Source organism: Choloepus didactylus, chromosome 14, assembly GCF_015220235.1.
Source record: "Choloepus didactylus isolate mChoDid1 chromosome 14, mChoDid1.pri, whole genome shotgun sequence".
NCBI classification, from domain to species: Eukaryota; Metazoa; Chordata; class Mammalia; order Pilosa; family Megalonychidae; genus Choloepus; species Choloepus didactylus.
In genome coordinates this window covers 53121060-53148196 of record NC_051320.1, presented here as the reverse complement: position 1 = coordinate 53148196, position 27137 = coordinate 53121060, and the positions used below count along the sequence as shown (strand labels likewise).

Here is a 27137-nt window from a genome sequence, read left to right as displayed (position 1 = left end):
GATAGATTCCTGGAAATGCTATTACATTGTTAAAAGGTATAAACGTTTGTTAAAACATTTATCTTATTATAAATATAGTACATTATACACAAATGTAGTATAGAATGAAGACTAAAGTATAAGAAAAATTTTAATCATTTGTAATTTCATTATCCAGCAAAACCACATTATTTTTTTTTAGAAAACAAAATTGATGTTATATGTATACAGAGTTTTATACATATATACTTTTTGTATATATGTTTTTTTTCCCATTAAAATTTTTTTTTGTTAGATTTCATTAGTCTGACTTCTTCACTGGGAGTCATTGAGGGCAGAGACTTTGCCTTATTTCCTGATCTGCATTAAAATATATATTTTTTGATTACTGAGTTTTTTGGCATCCTCTTAAATGTTTTTTTAAATGCAATTTTATTGAGATATATTCACATAACGTATAATCTTCCAAACCCCTCAAAACCCCTTAAATTTTGTGCCCCAGTCAATGCCTCACTTGCCTTGCTCTAACCATGGCTCTGGCAGTCATTTCCACCTGGGTCTTACATCTTTGTTGATCTTTATTACCAAAAAAGCCAAATCCACCTTCTTTCTTCCCCTCTCATTTCTGCATCCCTGTTCTCTCTCTATCTTCCCATCTTACTATTCTGCACTGTCTCTGTTCTGAGTCCTCCTGCTCTTGCCTCCTGCCCCCCCTGTGCACTTTAGAATGTTGATTCCATTGTAAGCAAACTCCTCAACATCTGATGTATTTTCAGACTCCTATTTCCCACTCCTGGTACAGAAACCTGGCCCAATCCCCGAAGATATCACTGTTCTGAAACTCTCTTATTTTACCCACTCAAGGACCAGTAGAGGTGATGGTGGTGGTGTGGAGAGCTCTCTTGTAAAACAGCCTTCTTTGAGGCTCTGGAATTCAGTTAGATCTCCCCGCTTCCTTGTCAAGGTCCCCCACTGATAAGCTGGAGCTCATCCCTTTCCTTTACTGAAGACCTTGAGATAGGGCTTATTCTTGGTAAAGAAGCCTGTTGCAATCTAGTATATTTTGATGTCCATCCAAGATCTTGCCCTCAGAATTCCCCTGATGTTCACTTCTAATCCTTTACAACCACCTGTTGCAGGGCCACATCTTCGGTTGTGTTATAATTACCAATTTTCTATTATTTTTCTATTCTTTTACTCCAACCATCTGTCATTCTATCCAGTGACCTCACGCTCACCTTACCTTCTTCTTTACTTCTGTTTCTACCTCCTCTGGCCCTTGGTCACTCAGTTTTCTTTCAGCTTTATTCATCTCTCTAAGCTTTCTTCGTTCTCCACCTGGCCATTTTATGGTTATTCACCAAAACTACCAATTCCTTTGCACTCTTACCCTTGTAACACATTCACCCCATATAATTCAAACCCCAAATCAATCAGTCTTCTCTTCCTTTACACTTGGTGTTAAATATTTGGGAGAAGACACAGATCAGTCTTCTTTTTTTGTTCAAAGGTCATTTTGCTCAATCATTAGCTTGGTCCTCTGCCGAGATGCATCTCCCCTTAGTATAACACAGCGTCCCCAGTGTACCAAGGCAGTGGACTGAGATCAGACTGAAGTTTGCCTTGCAGACTCCCAGACCACATAACTGACTGTGTGGTGTCCGCTGGAATCATGGGAGTGGAAAATGTGCTGTCTCAAAGTTGTCTCGGGAATAAATGCTGGCGGGATTTATATAATGTAGATTAAAGGTAGCAAATCTCTCATAATCACCTCCCATTCAGGCTACTCCCGACCACCATAACAATCCACAAATCATTAAAGCAGGGAGAGGGGAGGAATATCCAAGTGGAGTCACAGGGATTGTAAATTGTGTCTTTGTTATCATTTGTAAGGTCTTGTCTTGGTGGTCCCATCTGGCGATGTTTCCTTCTTTGGGGCTCTCTATATGCTGTGGTATATAGCACCTAGAAAATTCCTTAGATTGATCTTGGGGGCCAAAACATCACTTCGAACCTTATGAATCTTCTTTAAGTTCAATAAACATGAATATTTCATACATTTTAATTCTCTAGCTGGGAATACCTAATTCTATGTTAATCAAAAAGGGAGATTATAACACATTTTAGGCTAAAAGGGAATGCTGGACATCATTAGGTAGTGAATTACATCACAAAACTAACATCCAAAGGAAAACCAGGCTGAGACCTGTGTGTCTTAAGCTGAGGGCCTAGTATAAGTCTCCTATTTCCACTGAGTAATCCTTCATTGTCTGCTGAATTGACAGCCAGCAGAATCGCTGTGGGGACTGCCACAAAAAAAAAAAAAAAAAAAAAAAAAAAGGGCAAGGGAACCCTGTGTCCTGGGCCAAGAATCATTTGGAAGATGAGGTGGAAACTCAGTGGGATCTACAGGTGCCAGATGGTCTAGGTGAGGCTGGTGCCACCAGGAGCAGCATGAGTCCTGACCAAGTCGAGAGAGGCCAGACCAGGAGTGACTCCTCTTGTGAGTGGTGTGCTGGTATACTAGCTCTCTGAGAGGAGGAAAAAAAAAGAAAGCCCTGATTCATGGTGTTTGGTGATTTCTGTGCTGTAAATACCACCATGGTCCATTTAGAACTATTAATCCGATGTTACTAACACAGAGTTGAGAAAAGATATGCATAATCAGCTCTTGAATGCTGGTAAGACCCAGCTCCAGCATACCATTATCAGTAGGACAAGCAGTGACCAGATGCACAAAGGACTCCACACTGCAGAGGCCAGTGAGAACCCAGAAGCAGCAAAAGGCTCCAGATGCTATTCTGACACCTTCTTTCCCTGCTGCTGTGAAGTTACATAAGTCATAGGTAAAAGAAACCTACACTTCCTCTGCATGTCTGAGTCGAGATGAGAGAAAATTTGGAGGCCTCCAATAAATGGGATAAAGTCTAAGCTCATCAACACAGCATAATAGGCTTGCATGATCTGCCCTTGCCCGAGTTTCCAGATTCATTTTTTATTATTATTTGCCATGTTTGTTTTCTCTGCCTGGAATGTTTTTCATTTCACTTTTGTTTTTTTTGACCTGTTATTGGGGATTGAATCATGAACCCCACAAAAAGGCATGTTCAGGTCACAACCCCTGGTCTTATGAGTGTGAACCCATTTGTAAGTAGGAAGATGTTGTTAGGTGAGGTGTACCCAAACTGAATGAGGGTGGGTCTTATCCAACATGACTGAAGTCCTTATAATCAAAGGAAATTGGACATGGAAGAGGAAGCTACGGAGAGCAGCTAGAAGCTTGAAGTCAACGGAACTTGGAAGAGAAAGGAGATGATGCTCCTTGTGCACTGCCAAGTGATGGAAAGCCAAGAAACCCCAATGATTGCTGGCCAGTCAGAAGATAACCAACCCAGGATGAAGCAAGCCTTCTAGCCTCTGAAACCATGAGCTAATAAATTCATGTTGTTAAACCAACCTATTGTATGGCATTTGTTTTAGCAACTGGGAAACCAAAACACCTTTCTAACTCCTATGCATTTTTTTTTAATTAAATTCAGTTTTATTGAAATACATTCGCATACCATACAATCATCCATGGTATACAATCCACTGTCCACAGTATGATAACATAGTTATGCGTTCATCACCACAATCTATCTCTGAACATTTTCCTTACATCAGAAAGAACCAGAACAAGAATAAAAAATAACAGTGAAAAAAGAACACCCAAATCATCCCCCCATCCTACCCACTCCTATGCATTTTTAAAGACTCCATTCAGGCATCAAAAACTTTCTCTGAATGCTCTAGAATCAGCACTGTTCAATGAACATTCTGCAATAATGGAAATATTCTCTGTATGTGCTATCCCATGAGGTAGCCATTAACCACATGTGCCTTTTGACCACTTGAATTGTAGCTAATGTGACTAAGGAACTGAACTTTGAATTTTATTTAACTTAATTTAAATTTAAATTTAAATAGCTACATGTGGCTTATGGCTATCATATTGGATAGTGCAGCTCTAGATTGAGGTGAGTGCCCCTTTTTTATGGTCATAAAATGCATTTTGTGTTGCTTTAACTTGCATTTACCTAATTATGTTATATTTGCTAATTTTTTTTTGTTGTTGTTGCCTGTCTGTCCCAACAGATGGTACATTCAGTGAAGGAAAGGAATGTGTATTATTCATTTATTTATCCCTAGCATCAGCACAGTACTTACAACATGGTAGATCCTTAACAAATGTTAGTTGAATGAGTGAATAGCGCTGGATCTTCCTAACATTAACAAATGCCTCATAGATCTCTCTGTAGGCACTGCTGCCTGAATGGGACTTTACCATAAGGTCACCAATTAGATCTTCACTCTCTGCTGCCTCACTCCATTCATGTTGAATTTTCAACCTTGAATTTTCAAAGCTTTCCTTGAATAATGACTGCCTTTTCATTTTCTCCACCTCTGCCTGGATTAATGTCTAATGTTCTAACATTCTGCTGGGATCATGACTTAAGTTATTATCCCTCTCTGGACTGATACATTGGTGTCCTTTATCTTCTAGACTCATGCTATGTGTCAGTCCCTATAGACATACCTCTTTGAATTTATGCACACATAGTCCCTTTTTAACCTATACCATGAGCTTACTTAAGTTTGGCCTGGGTTGTGCCCCCTCTCATTCTTTTCCAACTTGCTGTCTCTGAAGAATTGGTTTTGACTTACTGGGTTATAAGATACCCACATTTTCTCTTATGATCAATACTCTCAATATAGATATGCCCATGCAAGAGGTTCCCCCCAGTCCCTTTAAAATTGATCCTAAATTACTGTATTCTACCATTGTACCCAAATCCTTTTATCTAACTACTAGACTTAAGATAAACCACACAATTAACTGAGTGCAAATTAGCATGTGTTGTTCACTTGTTCTTCTTTTAAAAAATAAATGTAAACATGTAATAAATATCCAAACTGGACAGTAAATGTCATTTTTTTAAATAGATGGTCATACAATTTTCTTCTTTATTTTGTCCATGTGGTAAATACACTAATTGATTTTCAAATATTAAACCAGTCTTGCAGTCTTGGAATGAACCCAACTTGGATGTGATTCATTATTCTCTTATAGCTGAATTTGGTTGGCTAATATTTTGTTTAGGATTTTTACATCTATGTTCATAAAAGAGATTGGTCTACAATCTTCTTATCTCATAGTATCCTTGTCTAGTTTTGGAATCATGGTTATGAAGGCCTGATAAAATGCAATTGGAGTATAAATACCCCAGCTCCCTTGCCCCTTGAGGCATAACTCTGAGGCATGAAGTCTCCCAGAGTTACCCAGTAGACTCAGACTCCAATTACTCCTAGTGGTGACCTGTTGGATAACCAACTCTTTTTTAGCTGCCTTTCCTTCCTTTTTTCACTTCTTCACTCCTCTACTTGTATTTCTTGGAATCACCTTTGGCAATTTCTTGCTTTCCTTGACTTACAGCTGCAGAACTTCAATCTCTGCCTCTGTCAGGTCACATGGTTTTCTCTCCTCTATGACTGTAGCTCTGTGTCTCTTCTTATGAGGACAGCAGTCTTACTGGATTAGGAGGGCAACCTGGTTCAGGGTCTAAGGGTGGAAGAAGGGTGTCTGTGTACAGAGGGGATGATGGTGATAGGATATTAGTTATATACAGGGGATGATAAAGTAAGTGAGAGCCAAGTTTCTCACTGTCAGGGAAGGGGGTTACAAATACATTAAAGGAGAAAATGAATGAATTATCTCTAATACTGGTTTAGAATTAGAAGTATCATTGTGAGTTCATAATTTTCAATACACATAGATAGATTTAGAAATAAGCATAGATGTGTGTGTGTGTTTCCATAAATCCATTCCCTAGCTCTGTCACCTGAGAGGGCCTGGGTGTAGTAGAGCCCAATAGAGCATTAAGTATACTTAGCATCTCGGTCACAATTTCTAGATACCACTCTCCATTAAAAGGATCCAGGGTTCCTTGGAGAAATGGCTAATTCCAGAGCTGGGGCAAGGCAAGTACAAGATGAGCCTGAAACATCTTATGCCAAAGGACACAGAAGCCAGCTTGATAGTAATTGATTAACATGTGTTGAATTAAACAGAACTCCAGGAATCAATATGATATAAATAAGCAAATGAATAAATTGGAAGACTGACAAGGAACAGGGTATCTATATAGTTTCAAGGTACCTGTCCACAAAATGCATATTAGTTACAGAGGGGAAAGTGTAATTTTACAGTAGGGAAGTCTAGCAGATACACCTTAATCTGGTGATGAAAGTGAATATCACAAATAATAGAACCTGATAGGATGCAGTGAAAACAGCACGGCATATTCTGTGATATTTCTGCCAAAGCTATAAACCTGAATCTACATATTAGGTACCACCAAATAATACACATTCTCCCTCCCTCTTTTTCTTTCTCTCATGCACTTGTTGGGAAATTTGTTTTGGTCTTCAACTTCTTTTGATGTGCAAAACCTTTTCAACTCTAGAATCTAATCTTGTAGCAGATTTGAAAAGATAGAACTGCAAATATCCATTATAGCTATAAATGAAGATTACTTATAGGATGTATTTTTAAAAACCTGCTGAGTCTAATGCTCAGGAAACAAATTATAAAAGTATTGTTTTCACTTGTTAGAAACTGGAGAGTGCTGATGGGAGGAAGTCAATATTCATCCAATATAAATGCAAATTTTTGTGATATATAGTAACATAATATGCAACATAATCAAGTGACCATAAAGTGCTAAATCTTTGGTTCATACTCTGCTCCATCTGAACTAAATTCTCAAACTGGCTAGAATATGTTGCAGATAATTGTGCACCTTTTCCTTTTTTAATTTGGTGAGACTGTGTAACGCTCAGACTTCTTTCACATAATCAGATACGATGAACCTGAGTTGGTAGGCCAAAAATAAGTTCCCTTGGTATATAGAATTCATTGGTAGACCATTCCACCTGGAAGCACTTTTTTCTCCAAGTTTCTGAGACACTCCACTCTCCTGGTTTTTTCCTTTTTCATTGATCATTAGGTCTCCATTTCTTTCACCGAGGCCTCCTCTTCCAGCAAAACTTTAAAGATAAGAATGCCTTGGAGTTCAATCCTTATTCCTTTGCTCTATCTACACCCTTCTGCAAGGTGGGGTCCTCTAGTCCATGGTTTTATATATCATCTTTATGTTAATGGCACTCATATTTTTGTTACCAGATCAGATCTCTCCTTGGTCTCCAAACTTGTATATCCACATTTTGAATTAACTTTTCCACTTGGATATCTAATAGCAAACTTAGCGTGACAAATATAAAATCTATTGATTTCCCCATCTCTTCCCATTCAAATCCTCCTCTAACAAAACTTTCCTCCTCTGAGTAAGATGTATCATCATATACCATGTTTAGCCTGGTAGCTCAGGCTAAAAACCCTGGAATTCTTCTTGATTTCTCTTCATTCCTTGCAATGCATGGTCAATCCATCAGTAAGTATTGACCATTTTTCACTCTTTCTACTGCTACAAACCTGGTTTAAGACACCTGGATGACTGCAAAAGCCTCCTAACTGGTTGTCTGGCCTCCATTCTTTCTCTACACAGCAGCCAGAGTAATCTTTGGAAGCAAAGGTCAGAAAAAATATCCCTCTTCTACTTAAAATGCTTCCATGGCTTCCCATATCAATCAGAACAAAACCCAAACTCTTTGTCATGACCTACAAGGGCCAAGAAAGTCAGGCCCTTAACAAACTCTCAGACCTCATCTCCTCCATTCTCCCCTTGTTCACCCTGCTTGTATTAGTTTCCTATTGACATGTGACAAATCACCATAAACAAAGTGGCTTAAACAAACCAAATTTATTTTCTTACAGTTCTGAGGTCAGAAGTTTAAAATCAAGGTGTCTGCAGGACTGTGTTTCTTTGGAAGGCTCTAGGTGAGAATCTGCATCTTCACTTTTTCTAGCTTTTAGAGGTCAGTTGTGTACCTTGGCTCCTAACCCCATCCTCCATCTTTGTAGCCAGCCATGTGGCATCTTTATTCTCTCTCTCTGATTTTGACCCTCCTTCCTCCTCTTATAAGGACCCTTGTGATTACATTGGGCCCACCCAGATAATCCAGAATACTCTCCCATTCCTCTGATTTCCACAAGGAAAATGTTTTCCTTAATCCTCCTGGCCTTTTGCTGTATCCTTATAAATGGGAAGTGAGTTACCTGGGGAGTGAGTTTGAGGAGGAACTGGACACAAATAGCAGATACCCTTCTGCTGTCTTTCTTTTTGGAATCTGCCTGCCTGCAATTGTTTTCAGCCATATACAAGCAGTAAAGTTCTAATGGTATGGGGAAGCCTGCCTGTGGTGATCCAGCATCTTGTCTGACTGGGATGATAAGTATGCTTAATTCAGAAGGACTGGGAGTTGAAACCTTACTTGGTTCCCAAAACTAAAGTCATATTTTCTGTATCAGCTTTGTCAGTTATAAAGGTTATATTTTGGTCTCCATATGCTAACTCTGTCATATTTCTTAATTGGTTCAGAACTTGGGCAGAGAAATGAGATGCTATTTATTTGTACCCTCCTCAATTCCTCCAACATTTATGCATTTGGTTGTTTGATACTTCTCTTCCCTTCTGAATATGACGGCATGGCCTTTTTCATTGCCTAAGATAGTTACACAGCCTGGGATAGTACTTGGCATAAAGAATGTACTCAATAAATATTTGTTTGCTAGAAAAAGTTCCATGTCAAAATACAATAGCTACTGAAGTTTTGGTTGGGAATTCATTGAGGATTAACTGTGCTGTAGGTAAAATTGACTATATGGGCAAAGGCAACCTACTGTTTAAAGTTGCACCTATTAACCTACAACATATTTAAAGGATCATATTCCTTTTCATAGAACATATTTTAAAAATGAGCCTTTAAGCATTATTTCATTTTTTTTGATATTAAGTGATTTTTTTTGCCACACAACTCATGTTAACCTGACAGCTTCCACAATTATAATTAACATTGTAATTCACTTGTTAAGCCTAAGATGAGTCAGTATTTAAGATTTCTACTACCAAGGCACTGAGAGTATCTGGAATGTAAAATAGTATGTATGATATTTCAAGATCTTCAGATATTTTATAACCAGTAGTTTAGTAAACATTTATTATGCAACTAGTGTATGCAGTTCATGGTTCTGGACATGAATAATATTCTCCCTCAAGCAGCGTGCTTTTGGGAGATAGAGACATGAAATACTATTAGGGCTTACTATGTGCCTCGCACTGTCCTAAAGGCTTTATATTTATTAATGCATTTAATATTCACATAAATGCATATAGTATAGCTACTATACCATTTTACTGCACATCTTGTGAGATAGATATTGACTGCCTTTTGTTACAGGCTGTTTTTTAAAGGATATTTATATAGCAGACAGCTTTGGAAGATGTACAGTCTCTCTTTGGAGAAAAGGGCAGTTTCCTAAAATCAAGATTCTTCCTCTGTAACATACTGCATATGTAGGTGTGACCTGGCCCTTTTACATTGCCTTGTGGGAACTGGGACTCAGGGAACCAATGCAAAACATGCTGATACTCTGGCTACTGCAGTTTACTGTGAGTAATAAACTGTCCTTCATCTCTGATCTAGGAGTCTCCTATCTTCTACCAGCATCCATGAAACTGTGCAAGCTAACTTGTTAGTTTGTAAGTAGGGTAACATCTCAGATCCTTCACAGTTCTTGACACACATCAGGAAATTAAAACACAAAAGGCCCAATAAGTTGCCCAAAGTCACACAGCCAGTAAGTTTTGGAGATGGGATCCAAACTCTTGTGGTCTGGGGAAACTAATAAGTTCAATTTCAGGCATATGAGGTTTGAAGTATGTTGGGGGATTGAATCATGTATCCTGCAAAAGATGTGTTTAATTGTATGGTCAGTTTATTCAAACACCATAATTACATGGAACTTTGAATAGGGAGTGAGATCTGGTTGGCTTGTACAGGTTAATGTGAAGCCCTGATACATCCTGGAGTTATTTTGACAGAGAATAAAAATGTATTTGCAAGGTCCCCTTTAGGGACTGAGAAAATATGTAGATATATTAAACTTCCCCATCTGGGGAATTACCAATACTCTCACAAGCATTGGAGACTACCAATTTAGAAGGCCGAGCCCTAGATCTTGGAGCTTGCCCTTATGAAGCTTGTTTCTGCAAAGGCGAGGCTAAGCCTACTTATAATTATGCCTAAGAGTCACCCCCAGAGAATTTCTTTTGTTGCTCTGATGTGGTCCCTCTCTCTCTAAGCCAACTCTGCAGGTAAACTCACTGCCCTCCTCCCTACGTGGGACATGACTCCCAGGGGTATAAATCTCCTTGGCAATGTGGGACATAACTCCTGGGGATGAACCTGGACCCGGCATTGAGGGACTGAGAAAGCCTTCTTGACCAAAAGGGGGAACAGAAATGAAACAAAATAAAGTGTTGGTGGCTGAGAGATTTCAAATGGAGTTGAGAGGACATTCTGGAGGTTAATCTTATGTGTTATATAGATATCCCTTTTTAGTTTTTAGTGTATTGGAATAGCTAGAAGGAAATACCTGAAACTGTGGAAATGCAACCCAGTATCCTTGATTCTTGAAGATGATTGTATAACTATATATCTTACACTGTGTGACTGTATGATTGTGAAAACTTTGTGTCTCACACTCTCTTTATCCAGTGTATGGACAGATGAGTAGAAAAATGGGGACAAAAAGTAAATAAATAATAGAGAGGGATGGGGGGTTGGGATGTTTTGTGTGCTTTTTACTTTAATTTTTATTCTTATTCTTTTTTTGCGGAAACGAAGATGTCAAAAATTAATTGTGGTGATGAATGCACAGCTATGTAATGGTACTGTGAACAGTTGTACACTTTGTATGATTGTATGGTATGTGAATATATCTCAGTAAAATTGAATTAAAAAAAAGGCATGTTCAAGTCTTAATCCATATTTCTGTGGGTTTGAACCCATTGATAAAGAGGACCATTGAAGATTTATTAGTTAAGGTGTGGACTCATTTGTGAATAGGATTTTGAAAGATCCTATTTAGATGAGGCCAAATTGAATCAGGGTGGGCCTTAATCCATATGACTGGAGTTCTTATATGCAAAGGAAATTCAAATGAAGCCAAGAGTCAGTAGAAGCCAGAGGTCAGCAGCCACCAGAAAGAAGCAGAAATCAGAGGAGCAGACATACGGAGAGAGAGATTGCCACGTGATGCCAGAATGCTACAGGCTCCAGGACAAAGCAAGCCTTGACAACACCCTGATGTTGGCCTTCTGGTCTCCCAAACCGTGAGACAATAAATTCCTGTTCTGTAAGTCAATCCTTTGTATGTTATTTGTCATAACAGCTCTTGGTGATATATCTAGTATGTATATATACCAAGGAATCCAGGGCATAGATTTACATTTGGGAGCCATTTATGTAAAGGTTGTTACTGAGATGATGAAGTGGGGATAGAGTATGTAGATACCTCTTTCTAGAAGCTTGGCTTTGAGCAATAAGCATACAGTGGATGCTAGAGGAGAACTTAGAGGTGTGTGTGTGTGGGGGGGTGGTGTCATTTATTTAAAGTTTGGGACTGATCTGAAAATTTAAAAATATTGTTGGGAAAGAACCACTAGCAAGGAAGAGGTTTAAGGTTGAGAAGAGAGAGGGGAAAGTTGATGGAGCAAGACTCCTGAGGAAATAAAAGTAATAGAATCCAGGTCACGTCTTTTCACTGAGGTAGGTGAGGAGAAAAATATGGGTAAAGTGCTGATAGGTGTGTAAGTGGAGGGAGTCCTTCCCTAAAATAAGGGTCAAGGCCATTGCTAAGAGAAATGAAGGAAGTGTTGGGACTGGGGGCACCAGGAGTGCAGAGTAGGTTAGAAATAGCTGTGTAGGAGGCGTAGCTGTCTGCAGACTGTTGACTCTCCTGTATCTGGCACAATACCGTGCACACAGTAGGTGCTCAATAAAATATATTGAATTAGTGTGTAGAGATGTGGAAGGATTCTTGGCAGCACCAACAGGTTGATTAAGATTGGAGACCACCTTTCTGCAGAGGCAGGGTCCTGAGATGCTGAGTTGGAAGGTGTATGGGCTGGAGCAGGATCCTACTTGGTGACTGTTTGTAGCGCTAAGTGGGCAGGGCCCAGCCCAGGTTGACGGGTGACAGGACATTCAACCCTAGGGTACAGGCAGCGTCGAGCAGTGATCAGCTGGGATGGAGAAGGACTAGCACAGCTTCAAAGCTCTACCTTGACCCCATGGACCCCAGAAGGTTGAAGCCTGGCCACATCTGGACTCTGAGCGTATTATAGCACAATTAACAATTATTTAAGTAATGATGTAATCAAAGAATAAATTTAATGATACAACCATTCCAAGTGCAATCAGTTTTTATTTTTAATGTATTTATAGACTTGAGGTTCAGGCTTCTAAGGGAAAGGGATAAAGGGATGGAGATCAATAAAGCGAGTGAGAAAAATAGCTCAAAATGAGCCACGGAGCATTTCATTTTTAAAAGAAATGTATTTATGGTCAGCCAGAAAATGATGTTAATGGTTGTAAATTGGAAATAGTCATAAGAGAAAGATTTAAGAAACTTTCCATTATTTGGTAAAGTTTTAAATTTGGCTACATTTGAATATCAACAGGGGTGAGAAAGCAAGTCCATAATTCTAAAACCAAGTTAAAACAGCTCTTGAGTCATGTGAAGATTTTGATCTTGGAGAGTAATTGGTTTTGTTTCAGCTCCCCTGAGTCAGTAGGAAGGGTAAAGAAAGCACTGACTGCAGCAAAACATTAGCCTTCCAAGCATTAGGTCTTGCTTTCCATAAGTGCAATTTAGGGAAAAAACTCTTCCAACCTTCTGCGTCTAAACTGAATGGTGCTGTGCAGTTTAAATGTACATAACCCCTCCCACACATGCACTTGGCAGCAGCTCATGGTCCTGACTTATAGAGAAGGATGCAGGGGAGAGTACATCCCAGGAGAGCGATTCACAGGGCACTAATGCGTGTCATTTTCCTTTACTATCATCTAATTGATCTTGATGGTTTGGGGCTCTGCCATTCATTTCAACAGTAAATTATAAGCTTTTAAAACCAGACCACTGTGCCTGGCAACCCAGTGGTTTCCTGTTCCTTGCCTGCCACTGCTTGGGAAAGTCATCTGAGGAAATGTAATGAGATCGCTGGGGCAACCCCATTTCAAGACTAATTATTCCAGCACTCTGTATTGCATTATTATTTTTAACTTACTAACATTAGCTTTCTTCTTCCTAAGGTGACTTGGGTACACTTAATTTCCCTGTCAGAAATGCAAATTGCAATGTTTTTTCCTATTTCCTAGGAAATTATAACCCTCAAGTCTAGCCCCATTTTCTCTCTTGTTTTTTATTTTCTTTACAGAGAAGGGATTAAATATGGTCACTGCAAGATGACACTGCAAAAGCAGGCTGGACACATTTTTAAATGGCTAGACCTTTGAAGGGAAAAGTTGTTGGGAAGGGTGGCTTTCACTCTGGTGGGACAGCAGCCTCCTAACTTGTCTTTCTGCTTCTGCTCTGGCCCCTCTCCAACCTGTTCTCAACCCAGTGGTCAATGTGATACTGTTAAGCCATCAGTGGATAATGTGCATGCTCTTCCCAAAACCCTCTGTGGCTTCCCATCTCAGTACAATGGCCTGAAGGACCTGCCCGCTCTCTCCTCTCACTCCCTCCCTGACCTCATCTATTAGAACCCCCTCACTCACTCCCCTTCCACCACTGGCTTCCTTGCTATTCATCAGACACACCAGGCATGTTCCTGCCTCAGCACACTGCCCTTGCTGTTTCTTCTTCTAGAATGATCTTCCCCCAGATGTCCCTATGGTTTGCTTCCTAACATCCTTAAGGCCTTTACTCAAATGTCACCTCAGTGAGGCCCTCCTTGACTATCCTATTTTAAATTCCTAGCAGCTGCTAATAAAAAAAAAAAAAAAAAAAAAAGGAAAATAACAAGTATTGGTGAGCATGAGGAGAAAATGGAACCCTTGTGTATTTCTGGCGGGAATGGAAAATGCTGCAGTTGCTGTGACAATTTGGAGGTTCCTCAAAAAGCTAAACATAGAATTACTATATGATCCAGCAATTCCATTCCTAGGTATATGCCTCAAAGGATTGAAAATAGGGACTCAGGTGTTCACTAGTTTATGTGAAGTGCTTGGCACAGAGACTGGCACCGAGTAGGACGTCGGTATGTGATGACTATCACCATGGCGATATGATTCACTGATTCTCTACCACAGACATCTTCAGGGCAGGGGCTATGCCTTACGTGTCTTTATATCCCCAGTGTGGGCACAGTGCCTGGCTATGGTAGGCAGCACATAAAAGCTTTTTGACTCAACACCGTTCAAGAAACCTTAAGTTGTTTGAGAGCAGAGGCAGGGTTTCCAAACCCTCTTACACCTTAGCCTGGTTACATAGTAAACACTTAAAAATACATGAAAAAATTATGCAAATTAAAAATGAATGGGAACAAAGGGAGCATCATATATATGTTATAAATACCTTATAAGGCTCCTATGGTGAATTGTCTTATAAGCGAATAACTTTTCTATTTGGAATCTGATTTAGGTTTGGATGGTCTATACCATCAAACTTGGGCATGGATCAGAATCACTTGGGGAACTTGTTGAAAAGACAGAGGGCTAGGCCTATCCTACTTGAATGAACCTGGGCATCAGTGCGATTTATTGGTGCTCCAGGTGGTTCTGATGAACAGCAAAATTTGTGAACCAGTGGTCTACACATTAGGTTTTCTTAAAACAAGGCACACCTGTCTGTCTTTGCAAGCCCAGGAAGGAGAGATGTCCACAGGTACATGCATTAGGAGATAGGTGTGTGGTTGTGAGGACAGAAGTGCCTTCCTATGACTCTTTTGGTTTGGTTTTTCTTCCCCTATCCTCAACATATATAAGAACCCCATCACATAACTGCTTTCTCACTAATTCTCTACTCTCCCCACCCTCTCTCTTCCTGTACACTCACTGTTATATTTTCCGTACACAAATAGAAACCATAAATACCCCACACCACCCCAGAAGAGAAGCACAGAGGAATGCAGTGAGTTTTTAATCTATGTCTCCACTTTGAACACTTGAAAAATAGGTCATTCATAGTCTTTCCCACATAATTAAGAAATCCATTAGCACCATTAGCAAGACACTAGCTGTGACTTTGAACTAAGTATGTGTGTCATGATCTTTCCCCAAATAAAGGAAACATCTTTAATAACCCTGAAAGATGTCTTCGATTGATTTGGATCAACTTGGTTTTATTTTTTCAGAAGTGATTTCTCTGCATTGAGAGAGGAGAAAGTTTATTTACTCATTCAGTATTTATTAAGCTCTTTCTGTATTCCAAGCAAAATATTACCCACTGTGTTATAGTTATTTCATTTATTAGTCTTGATTCGGGGGACTTGGTTTTCACCAGTCTAGGCCTTTAATAGAGGTGTTAATGGTTTTCCCCTTGAGAATCCCCAGAAGGTTACACCCTTTGAGAGACTTTGCTTTCCTGGGGAATTTTTGGCTCTTTGGTAACTCATAGTCTTGGTCTCCAAGTCTGTCTTTTTTCTAGCAAACGCCCAAAGAAACCACCAGACAAGATTTCCCCAGAGCTGCTTCTACCATTCTGTGCTATTCTTAGTCCTTTGTGGGGGAGCGAGTGTGTGGATAAACAATGTTCTTTCACACCATTTCACCTTTACTCATTATTCTTTCAGGGATTGATAGTTTCCAATTGTGATTTGCACTTCCTTCTTAACCAAAATCAACATATATTTTCTGATTCAACATTCATTCATTCATTCCAGTACAGTGTTAAGCATGTGGGCTTTGTTGTGCTAGGTAAAAATTTTAAAACATTAAGAATAAAACTCTCATTCAAATATAGAATGAACATATGCCACAGATTTAATAACTCATTAATGAGAGAACTAGCAAGATGGTAAATCTGGTTCAAAGGATTACAGTTGAGACAGAAATATTTATAGTAACCAAAAGAAAGAATGCTGGAATAGGATTGCTAAATTAGATACAAAACTGACTTCTCTCCTATAGAACAATAAAACTGTAACCTTTGGAGTTATCTTTTCTGTTGGAGAGAAACTCATTTACCTTGTTATAGTCAAGAATCATTTGACTCACTCTCAATTTTCTACAAGTTAACAATATCCTAACCAATCGTAAATAGTGAGCAATAAAGATAAAACTTCCCTAGGGAATAGGATTATTCTAGAGTGGGTCTGTTAGGCAATGTTCCAGTATGACACTGAAAGGCACAAAGCCATCTTTTTGCCTGTTTCTACGTTTTGGTTATTTTTTCATAATGGAAATTAGTTGTTTGGATTAAAATCCTGATTCCCAGTTATTAGCTGTGTGACCTTGGCCAACTTATTTTACTTCTCTAAGCCTCAGTTTGCTCATTTGTACAATAAGGATAACAGTAGTTTCTACTGCATTGGATTATTGTGGGGTGTTAATGAGCTGATCCATGTGAGAGCAGAATAGTGCTTGACACATAGTAAATGCTCAATAAAGTTTAACTTCTGTTACTTATGCATACATTAGTGCAAAGAGTTTAGGCCAACTCTGAAGTTAGAGGGCAAAGTCCTCACAAGAGTGCCCTCACTTCTGACACCAACTGCAAGTGTACGGGTTTCCATGTGTTCCACGATTAGATTCATAGAACTCACTGAAAGCTGTTATACTCATGGTTGTGGTTTATTAAAGGGAAAACATATGAATTAAGACCAGCCAAAGGAGGAGTTGTATAGGACAGAATGCAGGAGAGTTCTAAACATGGAGCTCCTTTTGTCCTCTCCCCATGGAGTCAGGATGCATTACATTTTCTGCATCAATGTGTGACAATATGCATGAAGTACTGCTAATCACGGAAGCTCACCTGAGCCTTGGTGTTCAGAATTTTTATTGGGGCTCCATTAGGAAGGCATGATTAATTGCTTGATTGGTCAGGTGGTTTATTTCAGTCTTCAGGTCAACGATATCTTGTGACCCAAAGCCCCTATATCACATTGTTGGTCTTTTTGGCTCATGGTCAGCCTCTACTCTAAAACTATACAAGTGTGGCCAGCCCCTGCCCTTAGTCACATTGTTAGACCATCCAGTATGACCCAAGGCCCCCAGGCAAACAAAGACACTCCTATGAGGCATAATATTCCAAGTGCCAGAAATTACCTCTCAGAAGCCAAGGGCAAGGGTCAGACTTTGTCTTTGGCGAAGTCCGAATTCTTTACTACTCAATTAGACTGAACTGTAGCAATTAGGGGAAAGGTTTGTATCCTCTGTCCTGGTCTTGTACGAGAGAGAGCTGCAACCCTAAGGCCATCACAGAGTTGATTGTAGTGAGCAGGGGGATTTCATATCATTCAGGAACTGCAGGAAATTATCGGCTCATGGTCAGAGTAGCTATTGGCAGTCCAGAGCCGAGCCTTGATGCAGATAGGTGGGAGCTCATATGAGACAAAGAAGAGGTAGAACAAACCGAAAAGGAGATCTGAGAGCTTGGTGTCATTCACAAGTATTTTTTTTTTTAATTTTATAAAAAAAAAACAACAAAAAAACAACAAAACAATAAAAAAACATTTCAAACAAAACCAAAACAAAGGAATAAGAAAAAACAAATAACTGAAAATAACCACATTGCTTCCAACATGTTCCTACCCTACCCCAAGAAAATAAATAGACTATAATCTAACAAAGGAATAAGAAAAACAAATAACCTAAAATAACTACATTTCTGAGAACTTGTTCTTACCATACCCCCCAGAAATTAACAAACCATAGTCATTCCTGAGCATTTCCAGAACATTAAGTTTACCCTCCATAACTTATCTGTTCTTATTAGATTATCATTTCACCTTCACTATTTGCTGTCTATTGCTAGGTCCCCGACATTCTACCATATAAACCATTTATTTTACATTTTTCATGGTGTTCACATTAGCAGTAACACAATATTTCTCTTTTTGTGCCTGGCTTATTTCACTCAGCATTATGTCTTCGAGTTTCATCCATGTTGTCATATGTTTTACGACATTGTTCTTTCTTACTGCCGTGTAGTATTCCATCATGCGTATGTACCACATTTTGTTTATCTACTCATCTGCTGAAGGACATTTGAGTTGTTTCTATCTCTTGGCAATGTGAATATTGCTGCTATGAACATTGGTGTGCAAATATCTGTTCATGTCACCATTTTCAGATCTTCCAGGTATATACTGAGAAGTGAAATTGCTGGATCGAAGGGTAACTCTGTATCTAGTTTTCTAAGGAAACACCAGACTGTCTTCCAGAGTGGCTGTACCATTATACAGTCCCACCAGCAATGAATAAGAGTTCCAATGTCTCCACATCATCTCCAGCATTTGTAGTTTCCTGTTTGTTTAATGGCAGCCACTCTACTTGGTGTGAGATGATATCTCATTGACTCACAAGTATTGAGCCAGTAGACATTTGAGTTAATTTCCTTCCCTCTCTGCCCTTTTCCTTCTTTCCTTTTTTTCATTCCTCATCCATTTGAATTACCCATTGCATGCACTAGTCATGAATCTTCTAGTCATTGGAGATTCAAATGTGAAAAATCATTATAGTACATGTAAAAAGTACTGGGGATCACATGAGAAGCATGTCCACAGAAGGGATTGTTCCAGCTTATTGGCCTGGGAGGGACCATAGAAGTAAGGAGGTAAAGCTTATGGATACATTAGGAAAGATATAGGGATTGGTGGGAAAGGGCAAAGCCAGGGAGCTGAGTATCCTGGATACAAGGTAGCTTTTCTTGGCGGTAATGATTTTATAATTGTTTCAAAGTTGCATTTTAAAAAAATTGTGGGCTAGGGAAACACTGATATAAGGTTTAAAAAGCATAACTCATGTGGCTCAATCCTGATGGTTTGAGAGAAAGATCCAGGAGCTCAAAATGACAAGAACAATAGTAACATTCATTGAGGGCTTGAGATGACTAGCATCATCCTAAGATCTTTATATGGATCAACTCATTTGACCTTTAAAAACAACTCCTATAAGTTGTGCATGAGTTATGTATGACTGTTATCCCCATGATACAGATGAGCAAACTAAGGCATGGAAAAGTCACTTAGTAAGTAGCAGAACTGGGACTTAAAACCAGGAGGTTTGGTTCCAGAGCTTGTGCTGTTAATCTGGACAGTACTCAAGTTTTTTACTTGGATTTCTGGAGAGCAGAGGATAGTTGCTTTCCCTTCACTCACAGCCCTCACACATTCTCCCTGCAAGTGTTCCCTGGGGCTTCTTGATTCTCTTCCTTCCATACTGATTCCTTCTCAAAACGCTGCTTGGAGGGTAGAGAAGCTGAGAAGCCTGAAGTAGACCAAGGAATGGGGTTGGAGCTAAAGAAAGGTTGGGAACATGCCCACATTAATAATCTTTTATTTCATCAGTCACTCTTATCATGTGTGACTATTCTCAAGTTTTGAGAAATAGACTAAGTAGCTTCTCCTTGACACTGAATCATAGAACTTTAAAGCTGAAAGAAACCATATGGATTTCCCAACTTGTTGGATTTTCAAACTATCTTCGGAAGGCCTCTCTCGGGCCTCTGGGGCCTTAGTGTCCTCCCATCTACCCCCCCCCACCCCCTTCAAACTTACTGGCCCTGATTTTACCTGTTTCACATTTTGGGATTCTGGGTGATATTTCGTGTGAAGAGCAGAGGGGGGTGATATTTTAAAATTTAAATTGTTTGTGCTTCTCGTATTTCCTTACACCCCTTGGCTGTTTACCCATTCAGTGAGCTTGATATTCTGTGTTCACTGCCTTAGGACAAAGAAGGCTTAGAGAGAGGAGAGGCACACAAAAAAGGAAGACATCCTTGGGTTCTAAGTTTAAAAACCCTAAGCTTCAAAAAGGGCAGGATTCCTGTGATAGATAAGAGATTTGGGAGATGAGAAAGGGCTAAGCCTCAGCCCTGGAAAGGACTCCCAGAGCTGGGGAGAGGCAAAGATGGAAGGGAAGTGAACAGGAGGTGGTCACTGGATCTGGGAAAAGGACCAGACTTAAGAGACTGGAGTCCAGGCTCCACTGGAACATAAGCCAATGACAAATGGCCCACCTGCGTTGGGCATGGAAGTAAAGGAAGTCTCCTTTGGAGGGAGTGCTGCATCCCCTGCCAGGAGGAGCCTTGTTAGCAGATTTCTTGTTAATGGCAGCAGAGGACTCCCTCTTAGACAGCCATCTGCATGTCACCTTTTGACTGGCAAGAGAGACAACCTGCTGAATAGAAGCCTATTCAATTTCCATGCACACCATTTCCTTTGTTATCATATGTGCAGTTTGGTTCATGGTGGCAATGTGCCTACCAGAACATTCCATTTCCCAGGCTTCCTTCAAGGTAAGGGTGGTCATGGGGATAGTTCTGGCCAATGAGATGCTAATGGAAGGCTTACTCCTCCACTGAATGAGGCTTCCTGAAAGGCGATTGTTTTCCTCATAAAAACATACAGGCCTCCATGGTGTGGGTCTCTTGCCTCCTCCTTTCCTCACTCTTCCTGCCTGAAATGGAGACATTATGCCCGTAGCTACCCCAGCCATCTGTGGCTGCCTGCCAAGGAGGGCAGAGCAGGATGGTCTGTGAGCAACCACACTAGTGCTGGCTTACCCACCACTCACACCTTCCTTGTTACACGAGAAACATAAACTCTCACTTAATCCACTCTGGCTTCTGAAGCATGTAACTGAGCACTGTCCTGACTGGTTCCATGCCTGTTACTGTGTGGACAACCTGCATTTACACACCTGTTCCACATGTGTGCACCCAACCCCGTGATGGAGAATGTCATCCTGGAGACCTGAGAGGGTGCAGTGTGCAAAGGAGACCCGGGTCCTGCACTTGGGTGCACCACATGGAACCTGTCTGCTGGACTTTAGGAGAATATTCCCCTTCCCTTACAGGAGAAAGGATTCTCTTAACAACAACACAAAACTGTTCCAGCTCAGCCCCCTCACATTTTACAAAGGGAGAAACTGAGGTCGAAAGACATGAAGTGACCTCCCACAGTCCCACAGTCCCACAGTTAATCACTGGCTACTGTCTGTTGGAAGGCAGGTCTCCTCCCACCCAGGCTGGGGGTTCTCTTTCCGCTGCCAGAGTGGTTCAAGTGCAGAGTTCCTTCATATTTTGTTTTATTTTCTACTAAGGTGATTAGCTGAATCTCTGGCATGCCAAATTAGCGATGTTTGAGGGCTTTTCGATGAAAATAAACAAGGATTAAACAAATCAAATAATTTGTAAGAGATCCAGATGGTAATTAAATGTATGAATCCTGGTGTTTCTAAATGATAAGCAGTTCTCTTAATTATTAATTGCTAAATTAAATGTAACAGCCTCATATTGGTCTGATTTATTCATCATCAGTGTACTTAAGAAGAACAAAAAACATAAACTAACCACATGTAAATTTCTACATTCATCAGCAAATACAAGAATAGGACAAGCCCACTGGAGCTCCAGACAGGTGTAGCAGATGTAGAGCTCTGGTCTGGGGCAATGTGGAGCCCCTGTGACTCTCTGACCCTCAGAAATCATGTCCTGTTCTGGAAGCCTACAGTAGAAGAGACAGTGCTTTCCCACAGAGCACAGTTTAGGGAGGATTGGTTGGGAAAACAATCTGGATAACTTTGAGATGGTTCAGGGTAGGTCTTCATTAAAGAGCACTTAAAAGGGAGCTCCCTAAGGGGTTTCCTTTGGATTCTGGTTGAGCACCCTCTGGTGGCCAAAATTTTCCCTGCAGTTTTTGTTTTTGTTTGTTTTTGGCAGGGAAACAGAACAAAAACTCCGCTGGGCAGAATAATTTTGAAACCAGAGTGTTTGCCGTTTTTATGCTGATTCCATACCTCTTTTAGGAAAGACTTCTGCTGCTTCATGGATCTTGGTTTTGACACAATTTTTTCTGACACCAAACCTGGGTTCCTTTTGATGCTGTTTAGGTTCTTTTCTTTTTGATATTTATTCACTTGAAATGGGTAGTAATGCTTCTCATAGAATCTGAAATGCACACTTTCAAATACTGCATTTAAAGATCAATTTTTAATGGACTAAATGGAATGTAGGAGATATACCTTCTCCTAGTTCTATTCAGTATAAACCATAAACTTTCTACTCTTTCTCTCTAGCACTCCTCTGGTCAAGGTATATTTTTTGGATTAATTTAATATAAGTTTAAAATGATTTTTTAAATGTATATGAATGCACTTAGAAAATTGTAAAGTCCTCCACTCATCTAAGTATTATCTGCATCTCTGTCTTCTCAAAAGAATAGGAAATAGTCACTGAGCCCTGCTTTAAAGGCAGGGAATCCTCAGCCTGAAGGTTGAAAGATTGTTCATTCACTCATCAAACATTTATTAAGCATTCATGTTTAAGAAATACAAAGAAGTAATTAAGGAGTTTATAGTAGTGTATTAGGGGAGAGAGAAACATAAAGAGTAACAATGGATGAGTGCTTTTATAAGCTAAAATTCTCTTTATGTTAACAACACAAAACCACTTTAATGCTCACAATTTGGGAAAATATTTCATACAAAGACTTATGCTATTTAATGATGGTTACATATGTATTTCAGATAAAGGAAAATAAACTGACATCTATTTGTCATGATATAATTCAGTGGTTTAGATGACACATAAAATGCTTCTTTTCTCCACTGTTTTATGAAATAACAGTTAAGAGAACATTGACATGCCCACCTCCCAACACCCAGGGAAATAAAATAAAAAGAGAAGGTTGCAGTGGCAAGCACAGTCTGGCATGTAGCTGGGGCTTAACAAATATTTTGGAAATGAACAAATACATTAATAGCAAGATGGGGGAAGGGATTTTCCTATTTCTTATGTGAGTATTGTTGAGAATGTTTGTTTCGGAACTCATTAAGAGGCTCTCATATCCTAGGTATGAGCATGTTAATAACTACAAACCTTTCTATGATGCTGTGGGGAAAAAATGTGAAGGGCTCATGAGTAGGGTGCTGGGGGAAACTATATGTCCATCTCCTTCATAGCTAGGAAAGGCCATTGCATTGGAAATGGAAGTTCTAGAATGGGGCTTCCAGGTCATTTCATTACAGGGAATTGAATCAGCTGGAAAATAGATCCTTTTGACCTTCACTTTCTCCATCTATCTGGAAACAGATATGATCACTGGAGCTCCAGCAGCTACATTGGGCCACAAAACAAACTAGAAGATGGAAGCCAATGCTAAGGATGATGGGGAACAGAAAGATAAAAGGAATCTGGGTCCTTGATGACCATGGAGCCACCAAACCAGCCTTGGATTATCAACTTCTTTTATATGTAAGAAAAGAAACCTTTATTTTGTTTAAACTACTATAATTAGGTTTCTGTTATATGCAACTGAACTGAATCCTAACTTATAAACTGCCCTTTTGCTATTCTTAGGGAGTTGAAGTCAGCAATTTCCTTCCCTTACTTTCTTTCACAGCTTTCCCTGCCGCAATCCCTCCACCTAGCCTTAAATCCAGGGGTCAGCAAGTTTTTTCTTAAAGGACCATATAGTAAATGTTTTAGGCACTGTGAGCCACACAGTCCCTGTCACAATGACTCAGTTCTGTTGTAGTGTGAAAGCAGCCATAGACAAAATGTCAATGAATAGGCATGACTGTGTCCCAATAAAACTCTAATTATAAGAACAGGTGGGAGCTGGAGGGAAGTGCCGCTTCCAGCAGGGGAGCTGCTTTGAATGTCTGGGGCTCCAGAGGGAGATCTGGCTGGATTTGTGACTCATAGCCCCTTCTCTCCCAGAGGTGACAGATATAAATAGTGGCTAGTTTCTTTGGATGGGGGCTACTTATGCTGATCATGAACATATCCTACATGAAACCCACACACCCATCTTTCCCCATCTGTCTTATATAATGAGCTCCCAGTTTGCCTGACATGATACAAGACGCAAATGAGAATTAATGAACATTTCTAGTGTGAAGGTGTTAGCTCATTTCTCTGTTAATTTACATATACTGGTCCAAAATCCCTTATCCAAAACCCTGGGGCCATTATGTGTTTTGGAATTCAGATTGTTTTGGGTTTTAGAAAGGTAAAACAGTGCACATGTCAAGCACATTAACATTTGTGTAGAAAAATATGAATAGTCACACTCCATGGAACCAATGAAGATATAAGTAACCTTACTCATATCAGGTCAGGTTTTGCCATGAAAGGTTTTGATGCCAAACTCATGGAAAAAAAATGGTTTTCAGAACTTTGTGGATTTTAGAAATGTGAATAAAGGGTTGTGGACTGTATTCAGTCTTTCCTAAAGTGCTACCTTCCAATCATTCCATAATGCTTTTTTGACCATAAGGGGGAAAAGAAAGACAACAAAATAAGGTTTCAGTGGCTAAGAGAATTAAAATAGAGTCAAGAGGCTGTCCTGGAAGTTACTCCTATGCAAGTTTCACCTAGATATGCCAAATGACCACCATATGATAAGCCCAAGTCTACAGGAGTCCCGAAAACCTTAAAGAATACTCATATCCCTATCTGAGACTCTATAAAAGTTTCACTCACTAAGTTTATCCTTCAGAAATTTAAATCCTCCAGAGAACTCCTATGCCAGCTAAGTTCCAAACCCAGAGGCAATAGCCTCTTCAAGAACATCAACTAGATGTGTCCCCTTTTCTCATAAGGTCGGGGTGAACAAGTTGCGGTGGTCAATGAACAAGTTGGGGTGGTCACTGCTTAGAACATTCCTGAAGATCAGGAAAATGATTAAACTAGAGAAAGGGGTAGCAACAGATAAAATGCAATTTAACAAGGGGTTATGAATACTGAATCTCTACATAATTTTCTTTTTCTTAGTCACTAGGGTATTGGAATAGCTAGAAGGAAAGGATTGAAATGGTGGAATTGTATCCCATAGCATCCTTTGAAATTTGTTCTATAGCTACTTGTTAATTGTAATTTGAAAGCTATCAACTTTTTATATACATGCTATATTTCACAATAAGGAAATAACTGAAACTATGGTACTGTAACTCATAACTTTTGAAATTTCCTATATAATTACTTGTTAAATCATACTTTGAAAGATATTACCTTTTTGTATATATGTTATATTTCACAATAAGGAAATAACTAAAACTGTGGAACTGTTATTTATAATATTCTTTGAAATTTGCTAACTACTTGTTAAATTGCACTTGGAAAGTTATCACGTCTATATATATGTTATATTCGACAATAAAAAAATGATTAAAAAAAATGAAGCTGAGTCTAAAGCAGTGGTTCTCATCAGGAAGTGTTTTGACACCACCCCCTGCCCCAGCATTTGGCAACCTCTGGAGACATTTTTTGGTGTCACAGTTGGAGGAGGGGTGCACTGGCATCTAGTGGGTAGAGGCCAGGGATGGTGCTAAACACCCTACAACTCACAGGACAGTCTTCTACAACAAAGAATGATCAAATCCCCAAGTTATTAGGGCTGAGGTTGAGAAACTCTGGTCTAAGGATACCACTCAATTGGCCTAATTCAGAAAAACACCCTGATGAGATCTTTTGAGTTAGGAGACACATTTGGTTCTGTATTTCTGACTCTCTGTCATTCTCTGTTAGTCTCTTACCCCTACCTCTTGTCCCCTACACTCCACAAACCAAATCAAACCTACCCTCCTGCCGCCTGAAATGATTGCTCCTCGCGCTTGGGGGATATTTTGAAGTTCCATCCTGAGGATTGCCTGTGCTACTGGGCCGAGAGGGAAAGCGAGCAAATGGGTTTTTCTCACCAATGGGGAATACATTTAAAGACATTGGAAATATCGCCAAAGTAATGGAACTAATGCCTTTTTAAAGGACAGGATGATGATTTTACATTTCTTTCTTGTCTTGTCATCACTGTCTTGACAGATGGAAAAGGAAAATGTTTGCTTTTGGTAGCTCTGAATCACCAGCAGAGGGCAGACATTACTTACCTAAAGGAAAAATCCAAGTTCCGCTCTGCCTTCAAGTAGAAACTACAACACCAGTATCCGTCGGAACCAGCTGGCAGATCAACAACCTCCCCTGGCCATTTTCTTCCTCCATGTCATAACTGACACGATTAAACTTGTTTCATTCAGTCATAGTTCTTATCTGGAAAGATTTGGTTTCTCCTTTTTTTGTGTGTCAACTATTTTGAAGTGATTTGAAAGACTTTTTTGAAAAATAAAAAAGGTATCACCTAATTAAAAGTAATACATGTTCACTGAAGGAAATATGAAACACATATAAAAGCACAAAGGGAGTTTTTACTACCCCGAGATGACTACGGTTAGTTTTTGGTGCCTTTTCTTCCAATCTTTTCTCCTATTACAACCTATGAAACATACTTGTGGAAATTGCCCTACAGAAAAATGCATAAATATGATGTGCTTTCTTTTCTCTGTGCTTTTTCTCCCAGCTCAACTGGAAACTCTTTTTTCTAATCTTTGAAAATCCTAGACATTCTTCAAGGTCAACCTCAAATGTCTTGCTTGATTCTACCCAGCAGGAATTGATCTCTTTTCTCCAGCTCTTTCTGCCACTGTGTCTATGGCTTCTTGTGGCAATTGCCACCTTCTGTGTTATATTGTGAATATTTAAATAATAAACTTTATTTTTTAGAATAGTTTTAGATTTACAGAAAAATAGTGCAGAAAGAACTGAGTTCCCATATATCCTGGCCCAGTTTCCCCTATTATTAACATCATGCATTAATGTGATAGATTTGTTACAATTGATGAACCAAACTGACACATTATGATTAACTGAAGTCTATAGCTTACATTAGCATTCACTCTTTGTGTTGTACAGTTTTGTGGTTATATTATAGTTGAAGGTTCCTACTAGGACTAAATATTCTGACTGTGGGAATCTTAGTCATCTTTGTATCTTTCATAGCACCAATACTGGATTTTCACATAGTAAATACTCAAGTATCTGTGAAGAGGAAGGGAGGAAAGAAGGAAGAAGGAAGGAAATTGTTTAATTATGACTTGCAACAAGCTTTTGAAGAAGACGGGAAGGCTTTATTCTAGTTTCATACCTTTACGATGCC

At 39.5% G+C, this 27137-nt stretch overlaps 1 long non-coding RNA gene across 2 annotated transcripts in view; it reads left to right on the top strand.

Annotated features, from left to right (window-relative positions):
* Nucleotides 1-26236, top strand: part of LOC119508693 — a 56290-nt gene extending 30054 nt beyond the window's left edge. For both annotated transcript variants that reach the window (XR_005211566.1, XR_005211565.1), the window contains exons 3-4: nt 23240-23401; nt 25970-26236. This is a non-coding gene — a long non-coding RNA (uncharacterized LOC119508693). The remainder of the gene's footprint in view (nt 1-23239; nt 23402-25969) is intronic.
* The last annotated feature ends 901 nt before the right edge of the window (nt 26237-27137 follow it).